Below are 9,154 nucleotides of genomic sequence, written 5' to 3'. Positions count from 1 at the left end.
ATCAAAGCGGTAATTGCCAGAAGGGAGAAGTCCAGAATGTGCCAAGAGAATATACCCTGGAGGGGCTGGCTGCGTGCAGGTGAGAGTGCAGGCAGTGAGACAGGCAGAGACGGCACCCCGGAGAAGCATTTAAAATGAGACAGGAAGAACAAGGAGGAGGTTTGCTAGGGTGGGAAAGGGGCCAGGACAAGGAAAAGCGGTCCAGGCAGAGGGTGTCCAGAGCCCCTGAGAGAGTGTTCAGGGTTACAGAGAAGAGACTGGTGCATTCCAAGCTCTCCTAGGAAGGTCAGCCAGTGAGGGGGGTTGGTAAGAGCTCAGGCCAGAGAAGGAAGCAGGAGCCAGACCGGGCTACACGACTTGGGCCGTAGGAGAGATTTTGAATTTAATCTGACAGCCTTAGATTTGTACGTTTAGAAAGCCCTCACTTGCTGTGGGTAGAGAAAGAATTAAATGGGGCGCGACTACACAGTCAGAGAGCCCAAGAGTGGTGGTGGCTTGGCTTGCAGTGGTGACAGTGGAAATGAAGAGAGGACAGCCACATTCGAGAGGTATTTGGAAATCTTGGTTTTGCAAAGATGACTTCTGCAATCATTGGACAGGCAGTACAATATAACTGAGGATTTGTGAAAGTTTCACATTTTCATTAGCTGGTTGAATTGTGGCTTTTATTTTCCATGACAGTATTAAATCAGCTGGGGATTAGGCTGAACATAATTGTTTTATGGCTAAATGTATCCCATTGTAATAAATAATGGCCATATATCAGCCTGCCACGTGCCTGATTTAAGAGTACAAGACCACAGGGAACTTGGTTGAGCCTACAGATTGGGTGACTAAACTAAAGATAAAGGACTGGGACTTTAAACTCTGGTGGCTCCGAAGAATGTTCTGGATTCTACAGCCAGCTTGCTTGCTGCAGTTTGGATAATTCCTTAAATCTGTTGGAGCTCACATTCTCCTGAAGCATATTCTTGGATTGATAAATGGGACAAGTAGTCGGGTTCAGATAGATGCTCTGTGGTGGGACGAAAGAGCTCTGGTGGTTGGGAGTAAAGACTCGGAGACCGAGCGTGCTGTAATTACAGTGATCTCCGACTTGGCTAAATCACACTGGAGTCTGGGGAGCGAGAATTAAGTATGTTCGGGGTATGCACCCAAGAGCAGATTTATTCTGAGCAGCGATTGCCTAAGATATTCTAGGTCTGCATTAGTCCAGAGGAGAGAGCGTGGACCTAGTCAGGGGGCCTCAGGTTACGTAATGGCTCTGCCTTTTCCTAGCTCTGTCTCCCCAGGCTGGTCATTTATGCTCTCTGAGCCTTAGTTAACTGCCCCTATAAAATAAATATGATAATAATAACAATAACAATAACAATAGTAATAATACCTGCTATGCCATTCTTGGTGATGAAGATGAAAAGAAATGAAATTTGTAGAAGTGCTTTGTTAAGTGAAAAATGAGGAAGGAAAAAGATTTGTCAGTCTTTGTTTCCATCACGATGGGCTGAGTTGTGCCCTGGAAAAAGCAGCAACATCTTGGTTCCTTAAAACAAGGTTGCTTTCTTGGCCCTGTGAAGTCCACTGCCGGGGTCCCAGTCTTCTCTTCATGTTGATGCTAGAGCCTGAAACCCTGTGAGGCCTTGTTCACACGGATCTCACCTCCCTTCCTGCGTCTTCAGGGAGACTTGCTGCATGCATCACCAGAGCAAACAGCTGGTCTTTTCCTCCTTCCCGTTTCCCTTCTGGAAGTGCACGTGGATTTTTCTTTTGGGGCATCGCCCATTTCATGTTTCACACAGGGAAGGCCCACCTCTCCCTGCCAAGCCCTCCCAGACTGGCTCAGGGGGGCAGATATGTGACCCACATCTGGCCAATATGTGTTTTCTTTCCCCTGGCCAGAATGATGGGTACACGATGAGCCTATGATCCAGGTCACCCCCAAAATACTCAACCCCAAGATTTTGCTGGAAATCCTGGAAAACAAAACACAACACAACCGCCCTAGAGGTTGCTAGGCCACCAGGATGTGGATCTGTGACTTCCAGCAGCCACCTTGCCAGGCCTAGAGCAGAAGCTATCTGACAAGGCACCAAAGAAAGAGAAAAGCCGAACTGAGGACTCCACAAAATCAGACTCCTGCCCGCATCCCATGGGTCCCTGGATCAAATCCCGCTAAAGATCCGGTAGCCCGGATGTCTCAGCTATGTCAGCTAATATTTTATTTTTGGCTTAAGCCATTGTGAACTAGGCTCGTACTCCTTGCAGTTGAAGGAGCCCTGGCTAACCCAGCCACTCCTCTCCGGTGCAGGGGCCACTGGGCTCTGGCGGTGCAGGTGGACGTGGGCATGAGCCCCCTCATCTCATCCCAGCTCTGATTCGTCATCAGAGAAAATAAAAAGCAGGAACAATCTGTGTCCTCGTTCACTCTCCTTTTCTCTTCCAGTATGCCAGGAAGTAGTCAGTTATTCCAGGTCCAAGGGGGCCAATGCACTGAGATTTAGCTGAGGGAAATCTAAGGGGCTGCGGAATCCAGGGGAAGAGGACAGGGCAGAAGAAGACAATGAAGCAGCTGGAAGAGAAGGTGCGAAGGCTGGCTGCAGAAGTACGTTGGGTTTAGGTCTTCTGGGTGGGCGGTTACAGGTAGCGGCTCGAATCGGAAGGATTAATAGGAGTTGGGTGCTATGCACCAGGCAGGAGGAGGGAGACCAGGAGGGTCAGGACCCCAACACTGTGATACTTTCACCAACGCCAAAGACAAGCGCCTGGCGCGACCAGGGCTGACGGCAGGACTGCAATGACAGAAAGTGAGCATCCCCTTAAGCACACGAAGCTGTGGGGTGTCAGGGATCCCCAAGACTTGGGCTGTAATGGAGGCAATTTGCATTTTGCTGATTTTTCAGGGGTGATTCTTTAGTGAGCAAATCAACTGAGGTCAAATACAGTGCAAACCCCAGTGGGAAAAAGGAGTCTGTATATATATTAATGCTTTCTGTGCATAGAATGTACAACCAAAAATGGGGTTTGAAAACCCGGATACCTTTTTGCCCACGATGTCTAGATATCCTTTGCGTGCCAAAGATCACATAATGATAGAAACCAGAGGAAAAAATGTTAGCTTTAAGCCCACCCTGCAGCCAGAAGCAGGCTAAAAGAAATAATAGCCAGCGCTGGGGAGCATCTCCTATATGCCAAATGCTTTTAATCATTTCGTATGTGCTGACTTATTTAATCCTCTTAACAGCCTTTTTAGGCAGAGGTTATTATTTCTCCTGAAAAATGAACAAATGGATCCCGCGATGGTTATATGGTTTGTGCAAGCTGCCCCAGCTAGTTAGGGGCAGAGCCAGGATTCACACCTAGGCAGTTGAGTTCCAGGGTTCACACCTGTTGCATCTCCGGGGCATGGGATGCCTTGTCCGGTGTCCCTGGACGTCAGCCATCACACGCTTCCGAAAGGCGATTGAATTACCTGAATTTCAATACTAACTGAAGTGAACAGCTGATCTTGGAGGGCTGTTGCTTAAACGGGAACTCCTCTCCTTTAGGTTCCTCTAAGACGCGGCTGCCATGCCCGGCAGAGGCAAACACCCATCAGGAACACGGCTTGAGAGGACCCCAGCGGTTCTGACACCTCGAGTATTCCGGGGACAGTTGTGATCGTGCTTTCATAGGGCTCTTCTTTCCTCCCATCCCTCTAGGGCAGCCGAGGACAAGGCTTGATCTGCGGCTACCATTCCTCTGCCCCCAACCCCCACTCCAGCGAGTTTCTTCCTAAGTAAGCACCCCACTGTCTAGGGTCTGGTGAAGGAGCATTTTCAAATGTTGTTATCCCACATTTCCAAGAAGGTATATTTCAGCCAGGATTAGGGCAGCCACAAAAGAGGCGAAATCCAAAGGGAGAAAATAGGTAATCAGATGACAGGAGAAGAGGACACGGGAGTAGCTGGTCACAAGGAGTCAGGTCAGCCCCAGTCTTGACGGAAGTACAAGGAAGGGATTTGGGCCCTGGGAAGGCAAGGGCGTCGCCTTCCTCCCACCAGCCTTCCCAGGGCCCTAATCCCTTCTCTGTACTTCCGTCAACACTGGATGAATGGGGAGGCCGGGAGTTATCAAGGTTGTGAATCCAGCTCAGAGGCAGAAGGTGAGAACCCAACTCTTGCTTACTGACCTGTACCCGGGCCTTGGTATGAGAGCAGGGCAGAGGCTAAGCTGGCTGAGCGTGAGTGGGGTCCTGAATGAGGAGGAGAGGATGGAGGCACAGCGAGCCAGGCAGAGGGTCCTGCTCACAGCCATTTCCCATAGGGCAGGCAGAGCGCAGACCGCCCAGTTTCACAGATGGCTAAACTCAGACTGGGGGTGTAGACCTCTGTTGTCGCCTTTTGACTGTCTGGACATTACCCGTCTGCATTCCATATTTCACAAGAAACTTTGATTCTTTTCAACTTCTCTTCCCCCTTTATGCCAGATTTCCTAGATCTGAAGAGTGATTGCTCAAGGGTGACCATAACTAACTCTGAGAATCAGTCCTGTTCAATCAAAAGTTATCTTATGTAAATCAGGCTTGATAAGAAGCACATCCATTCTGTCCTCTTCTCCACTCCTGAGCTTCCTATTGCTTTCCCCTTCTGAAGTTTCATTCACTCATCTGTGGTGTGAGCTCGCATCATGTCACGCAGATGGCAATGTCATTCATTCTTTGGTTGTTTTTATTACTGCCCATACTTCTAAACCACTTCCCAATTCTGAATTCACCAAAGAGTTGAGTACTTCTAGCCCTGTTGAAAAACCACCCTCTCTCCCCACGCCCCACATACGAAATGCTACACAGGCTGAGACTCGTTGTCCCTATAGCGCGGGATCCCTCCCTGTTGGTAACGCAAAACCCCTTTTGCAAGAGGGCCTGCAATTCGTCTCTGGTATTGGTGGAGAGGTCAGGATGCCTCCAACCACCTTCAGGGTAACTCAGTAAGGTTCTATTTACACAGCACCCCCCCCTTGGGTCCAGATCCCCGGTGAGAAGTTCTGGCTCTTGATGGGCAGGGATGAAATCTCGTTTACCTTTATCACCCCAAACAATATTGGTCACATACTAGGGGCTCCACTGTGATTTGAATGCATTGGCTGATTTTTATGGACACCCTCCTTGAACTTAGGTTTAAACTTAAAATGCTTCTTCACATAATAACTTTCATAACTGTACTGCTTACTGTGTGAAAGCAACACAATTTTTCTAAAACGAAAAAGAAAATTCAGAGATCATTTAATGAGTGTCCACTCTACACCACAGTAAAAATTTTACCCTCTTCATCTATTTATTCTATTCTGGGTGTGGCACTTCCTTTCTTATTCTTTCTTTTTTCAAGCCAAAGATTCTCTGTTGGTGTATTTTCATTTTCTAGAAGTAATTTCTTCTTATGTGTTGTTCTATATTAATAAAAATGAAGAAACTAAATATGGGTTGTATTAGCTACATTTGGTCTATCTGTCAATAGGGCTGAACTAATGATCCACTCCAGCAGGAAATGGCTTTCCCTCCCCCTAATCCTTGCAATTTGTTTCCTAAGCAATATATTTGGTTCTTTGCGCATGCTGCCTGGATTTCTGCACCTGCATGATTTTCTCCAAGGAGATGATCTTTTGAAGGGCCTCTTGGTGCGGGGCTTAGCACAAAGTAGGCACTCACAGAATATTGGCGGTGAAAATAAATGAATGAAAGAGTCAGGTGATAAATTTGACAATAAATTCCCCAACAGGAAATGTTTTCATGTGGGTAAGTCCTGCTGAAGAAGCTAAATGAAGAGTTTTAGTGACAGTGGTGGTGGCAGCCCAAAGCAGAAGATTTTTGCCTGGGGAGAATCCTGGATTTATTCATGATCAGCAGTTGATATGTAAAAGCGATCTGGAACTTGGTGGAGTCATTCTGACCCTGCTTATTTATGGTTCTTATAAAATAAGAGACTCCTATCCAGAGAAACTCTGTGTCTTTCATTTCTTATACTCCTCGCCAAACTTTTGGCTCTCCTGCAAATGTTACTTGAAAGATAACTAGCATATCACCAGCTACTTCCGCTTACCAACATTGCAGATGCCAGCCCTCAGTAGAAATTCTCTAGTTTTGAACTACAGTGTACTCTTCCTTTACATTTATTCTAAGGTCCTGTGTAGGATTAAACGCCAGACCGTGGACGGTGACTCTAGGGCAGTTGATTTAAGAAGTACGATACTTGAAAATGTGACGTCAGTGTTTGTAGAGGTGCGGGCGCACAACGTGCAGGGGGGTGCGAAAAAATGACTTGTGAATGTCTCTCTCCATGACCTGTTTTGACCAAACTTTATTACGTGTTTAATGGAATTATGACAAAGAGTAGGAATCAAAACACATGGGGATCACAGAGGCTGTTACGTTTATTGTGTTGAACAGACAGTGATAATCCACTAAAGAAATATTTTCAACAAGCAAGCGATTCAAAGTACAATCACAGACAGCAACGCTACATGAAGAACAAAGAATAAAGTTAGAAGACGCTCAGAGGAACAGGGAGAAAGTCAACTGCAGTTAAACGTCTTGATACTTTTCTCTTGCAAACATACCTAAACTTGCAGAAATGGTAGAAAAGTTAAATGTCCAGTCTTACTTAGCCGAGACCAACAACAGCAAAGAACAGTCCTATAAAATTTATCTCCCACAAAAATAAACTATATATATAAAAATTTTATGATGTTCTTACTGTTCCATTGGCCACAAGCTTTTTTTTTTTTTCAGTATGAAAAATGAGGTATACTGGGGCTTAAGAGGTAGTAATGTGTTTTGATTGTACAACGTATAGGAAATAAAAGAGTAACTTCATCAGAGATGGAAATCGCTCGGTGCTCCGAGTTTGGCCAGCTTGAGCAACTTGCTTTAGTTTTATGAGCTGGCCAATGAGGTTTCGAAAAGGCCCAACCGAGGATATGGAATGGGACCCTTTATTTTTATGAGCCACTGTTTATTTGCTTATTTAATGCACATTAACAGTAAGGTTGAGTTTTAATTCTCTCCATAGCTCCTTTGGTGATTCACAACCGTGAGCCATCTGCCAGTCTCAGAGAGGTATGTGGCCTCTGAAATGACCTCCCTGAAGCGGCTGCAAGAGAGATGGTTTTGAGTTTCATTTGGCTTCAGTACTGAAAGCCATCCCGACACAAGCCGTCATGAGAAGCTACCTCCTGGCCCAGTTGATAATACCATGTTAAAAAGTCAGCACACTCACTAGGAGAGAAAGCAATAAAAACTCTACATAAGAAGTGTTTAAAATAAATCTGGTTGAGACATATTACAAAAATCACATTTGTGTAAAATACATGAAAATATCTGTCAAGCATTTTCTCATATTCGACGAATCTTAAAAACACATATTGTTTGATTGCATCATGCAAAAGCTGAGCTGGTTGCATCACACCTACAAAGCTTCAAGTTTCTTTGAAGGGCTGGCTTTTATTTTATCTATTTCTTTGCAGGAAGTATGTAAAAAATGCGTTCCTTTCTATCAAACGTCTCTTACAAAAATAGTTTGGACTCGGGCTAGCGGCAGTCTGAACAGTTTCAGACATTGACAAAAATGAATGCTGCAAGTCACGAGTTCATTCCTTTTGAAGTCTGGAGGTAGGTCTTTGCAAGTCAATTAGTCCATTTCCTTAAACAACGCATTTTGAGGTACAAACTTGGAGGCTAAGATTTAAACATTACAGTCAAATTTTGTGTGCTGTGTAGTGTGACTGAGGGAAATTATCCTTAAGAACCTAGGAGCGACTTGGTTAAAACAACAACAACAACAATATTCAAGTTAATGTAGAAATCTAGCAGAGAAGCTGAAACAAGTATTTGTAAAATTTTAATAAAAAAAATAGAAAAATACATAGCCATGCTGAAACACAGTAAGGAGACTGCTTCTTTAACTGTAATGACGTGTACAAAAAGAACCGCAGATGATTGACATCACCTACCCATTACGCTTTTTTTCTTGCATTGCTTGTGTATAGCAGCATGTAATAAGTACTAGACTGTAAATTAATGGTAACATTCAGAGGTAGTATTGAGTAGTGGGGATATATTATTGCATCTCTGGCAAAAAGTGCAGTTTGAATGAAGAGACGGTGAACTGAAGCCAAAAGTCAAGCACCTCAGCCAACCATCCTAGGTCAAAACGTATTACTTGAAGTAATACATACGCTTGATTTGAGGTAAGTGGTATTTAGGTCTTTCACGGAAACTGATACACAATGAAGAGAGGGGAAGAGAGAGAGAGAGAGAGACTGTTTTTTTTTTTTCAATTGGAGTATAACTACAGCAAAAGAAATTTAGATTTCGCTCCTCCCACCTCGTCATTCAGGTGAGTTCATCATGCATTATTCTGTTGTACCTTCTCATTAAATGACCAAAAGGATAATTTTGCTTGTCGAGGTTCCTTACATGCTTTGAAGGTAACAAGTGTGATTTATTGCTAAATGGCGTTTGGCTCTGCAGGAAGTAGGTTTTACCCGGATGAGTGTTTTCCTGAAAACGAGTGCCATGAATAACGTTCTTACTCCTGCTGATATGTGTGATATCCATCAGTACAGGAGTTGGCAATATTTGCTTGCTTCCTTCCCTTTTTGAAAAATGAACATAACCTTTTCTGGTTGGTTAGCTGAACGAAAGGATACATCAGCATTTCGTCTTACTTAGAAATACAAGTTAAAAAATCATCAAGTAAGTGTCTACGAGATTATACGAAAAAGAGAGAGTAGTATCTAGTCCTATCTTTGGTGTTCTAACAGAAGCTTCACTATGGCGAGCGGGTTGGGCGGTGGTTGACATGCACACAGTGTCGAACACCGCGCCTTTCCTATGGGAACGCCCGACGTCACGGGCGTGACACTTTCTCGTCTGCGTGATTGACTAAACCCGATTCGGAGTTTTTCCTCACCCACCCGCTCTTGCTCATCCGTTCCACAAACTATTAGTAGGTTAAGAAAAAAGAAAACAGTAATTAAAAGTTGCATTGTTAAACTGTGTCCCCTGTGTTTACAGCAGTTTTTCACTAAACCTGGGACTGTGAAGGGATTACAAAGAAGGTGATTAATATAGTCCTTTTTAAGGTTATGTGATTTCTCCCCCCCCAACCCCCGCCCCGCCCCC

Source organism: Ailuropoda melanoleuca, chromosome 15 (assembly GCF_002007445.2).
Source record: "Ailuropoda melanoleuca isolate Jingjing chromosome 15, ASM200744v2, whole genome shotgun sequence".
NCBI classification, from domain to species: Eukaryota; Metazoa; Chordata; class Mammalia; order Carnivora; family Ursidae; genus Ailuropoda; species Ailuropoda melanoleuca.
This window is presented reverse-complemented; position numbering follows the sequence as displayed.